Source organism: Myxine glutinosa, unplaced genomic scaffold (genome assembly GCF_964187855.1).
Source record: "Myxine glutinosa unplaced genomic scaffold, kmMyxGlut1.1 SCAFFOLD_271, whole genome shotgun sequence".
Lineage (NCBI taxonomy): Eukaryota > Metazoa > Chordata > Myxini > Myxiniformes > Myxinidae > Myxine > Myxine glutinosa.
Genome location: NW_027616408.1, coordinates 15,101 through 18,973, shown reverse-complemented (window position 1 = coordinate 18,973; position 3,873 = coordinate 15,101).

The window sequence follows — 3,873 nt, the reverse complement described above, 5'->3', positions numbered from 1 at the left end:
GTTTGGTGGAATCTGACAGGGGGTTCGGTATTTGGTTAGGCCAATGTCATGTGTCTAGTTCCACGGAGCTCGATTTTTCATTTTCGCCCCAAGGTCAAGGTCACAAGGTCACAAAATTTAGAAAAGTCGATTTTTGATGGTTTTATTACATTGTTCGCTTCCTGATAGGGTGAAATGTCGTACATGATCTTGTATTATCACATACATCATGAAATACAAGTTTTCCAACAAATTTCAGAATCTTCGACCTTTGACCTTTGAAGGTCACAAAGGTCAAATTTTCAAAGTTGTCGGAATCGAACCAAATTTTCGGTATTGTGTAGCTAACTAACCTCATAACTGATTATACATTATTTTCTATCTCATTTCAAGGTCAGTAACCTTTGTTTTGACATTTCCAGGCCAGCACCACACACAATTACGTACAGCTGGCTCTTAAGGGCCTGCGCACGCAGTGCATTGGGGCCCTTTGTAAATAGGCATGTACACCGCATGTCGAGGGCCTACACCTACCACGTGGGCCCCCAACCCCCCCAGTCTGGGCCTGTTTCGGTTGTAGTCCGTCCTTTGTCATTGAATACCGCTCGCTCGTGAACCATCGTTGTCTCCTGACCTGTATATTGTTACGTTTGTGGGGGATAGGGATACCTTATTCCAGGTAGAGTGTATAGATTAGTGTGCTCCGACTGTCTTGAGGAAGAAGAAACCTCAATGTATCATAAGTAGGGAAATTCGTGTAGACCAGATGTCGGGTAAGCTTGTATCCTTGTCCCCATCAGAGGGGTGGGGCTTTTTAATTAGTGAGGGACTATGGGTAATTGATTCCCTGTTTGTAATCACCTCTGTAATTTACTCCTTTGTTCCTTATGACACCGCACTAGACACCGAGACGGAAATCGCGCATTTAAACACACTAATTAAAAACCTACCAGAAGCCAGGCATGAAGGATTGTCATGGATAACACCGACTTGGTGAGCGCACAGGACAGGCAGCTCCGTGGAGACACACCCAAAGAGCGGTGATTGGGCAGGGATTTGAATGGCACAAAGGACTGGTAAGTAAGGTGACACACACTGATACGGTTGGACATGGAGACGTGTTGAGATGACGTCAGAGCCTGGATGATAAAACAATGCCCTGACTGACATCTTGTCCACTCTTGGGCCTTCTCGTTCTGGACACAATAGCGCTCGGACCGACATCTCGTGCTACTTCTCGTGTGGGGAATTCCCAGCGAGCATTGCTTCTCGTGTCATTCCTTGTGTGGCCCTCATTCTCGTGCCAGGATCCCATTGTGAGCGGCCGCTTGTTCTTGGTGCTTCTCGTTTGGGCATCGATAGCGAAGGGAACATTTCGTCTCTCCCAGCATCGGCTTGCTCTTGAATCGGGATTTTGTGGTAAACGGTCGCGCTTTGCTCTCTCGCACAAGGAAGGTTCATCGTGAACGGCCGTGTTCCAACATCTAGCTGGTGATCGTGAGGACATGCACGGCTGGCGGAGCGAGCTGCATGCCTGCTCATTCGCGTTGTGCACAGAGCCAGGAGTGAGCGAGATGCACAGCGAAGCCTGGCTTCCCGTCCACGCACTGCACGCTAACAGACGTGTGTTTCCCGCTAAGTCCTCGGACAATCCCTGACGAGATTTCGGAGATGCTCAGAGATAAGTGCACAGAGACACATATTTATTTTCAGTTATTTTTGCCCTTTGTCCATATACAAATCTGTATGGAGGGTCCCTCAATTTAGGAATTTAGTATTATCGTGTTTCATTTGGTTACCGGCATTTCTTGATAAAGGCAGCATTTATTTGTACATTTTAAATCCTGTGTCTTTTGAGTTGATTTATTGCAGGTTTGAGGACTGCCGGTGGGATTGGGAAGGTAAGCTCTTCAGCCTCCTCTCTCCCCCCACCACATATTTATGGACAAAGACCTGTCGGAGCCATAATTGATTGGGGATGATGATGAGAATGAATTGACACAGCGGCCGGAGGCCTTGAACAGTATCATCAGGGAGGAGGTTGATCGAGTCCAGGAGGGCCTTGGAGATGAGGTGAGATGAGGGTACCACAGTCTGTTAAGCATCCCCAGGTTGAGATTCCAGTGACAAAGGGCACCCTCACCACGAATAACAATTGGGTACAAGAGGCTCCGAAATTGGATACCCGCTAGGGGGGGGGGGGGGGTTTTGGCTCTGAGCTGGATTCGGACATGGAAGAGTCTGGAGCTAGAGCCTTGGAAAAACTGGTCCCCATAATTAATTTGGAACAGCTGCCGAGAGGGGCGGAAAAAACGAGGAAGCGGTTATTACCTGCAGCTGCGGTTGGACACGGGAGGCCAAATTTTTCCAAAGTAAATTTTAAATTCAATTGAAATGTAAATCGTAGTTTGATTTGGCACAGCCTTGGAGGGAATTGGTCACCGGGCTCCGGAATTCGGACCAAGAGAGGTCATTGAGGATGGCCTCGTGGGAAATTGCCCCACTTGGAAATTGGGTTACACCAGCCAGCTGGGGGACTGTGCTGGCGAGATTTGGACGTGCGGTCTGACCATGGGTGACGTGGTACGACCTGGGCCCCACCCGGGGTCTGGTGGAGTGTGGCGTCCCTTATCCATTGGGGCGCTGCCAAAGTGTGTGTCTCGGGCCGGCAGGGTCACCGGACCCTAGTGGGGGTTAAGACCTCTGGAGGGGGGGGGGGGAGGGGGTCCGAGGTGGTTTCTCACAGGTACCTTGGGTGTTGTATTATGAGGACCACTAGGGGGAGGTGTTGTGGGGCACGCTTTGGTGGCGGCACCATGGAGGGCCAATAAGGGCCTGATGTGGTGACCGCCCGGGCATGCGGCCTGGCAGCCTCTCCATGAGACTCTGGGATAGCCAGCATGTGGTGACCTGCCATGCTGTGCTGATCTATGGACGCAGGTCGAACCGCATGGACAGGGATGTGTATAGCACACTGGACAACCATTGGGGCATCTGTCGAACGTGGAGGTGTGAGAATGATCTTCCACAGATGTTCCGTTATGATTTGTGGACTCTCGGCTTGGGAAGAGAGCTGGAATCGGGTTGATGTGGATGGAATCAGGAAATTGGAAGAGCCGAGCATATGGGCCATGCTCGGCTGGCAGGTGTATGGAGAAGCACCCTTATTTGTTGAGGTTAGTGAAATGTGAAAAAAAAAATTTGAATGGGTAATCTCAGGGTTAGATGTAAATTTAAGGGTGAATTTTGTGAGGCCATGGTGGACACTGCACAGTGGCACCATTATTGATCCAGGTGTGTTAGACCAGAGTGTTGGAGCCTGGGATAAAATTGATAGGGTAGAAGGACACAGGCTTCAACTGGCTATGGGGGGCGATGGCACAAATATTGGGACATGGAGTTGTGTGGATGTAGTTGGGTAGTTTGGAGGTCAACGTGATGCTGTGGGTGTCCGAGATGTGTAGACCATGTCTTCTGGGATGGAGTCTCATGGGGGAGCATGGCTGTCAACTAGACCTTGGGCGTGGGTCAAGTGTGGGTGGGCACTGGGTGCTGCATGTGAATAGACTGGGGGATGTGAGAGGTGCAAGGGGACGTGATGAGGATGCCATGAACTGCGACCATACCCCCCAGGTCCGAGGCCTTAGGAATGGTGGAGTTGGCAGCAGATGCTCACCACATTGGCCAGCTGGGGGCTAGTGGAGCCATGTTCCTCACAGGGGGGTTGAAGGATGGATGGTTGGTCGCACCCTTATGGACACTCATGGGCCATGTTGGTGTTTCGGATGCTCAGCTTATCCCGATGGCCCTTGCACAGTAGAGTGGCGGATCTGTCATAGCCAAATATAGTAGTGTAGTGAAGAGCACCAAAGGAGGTGGATCCACATACTTGCC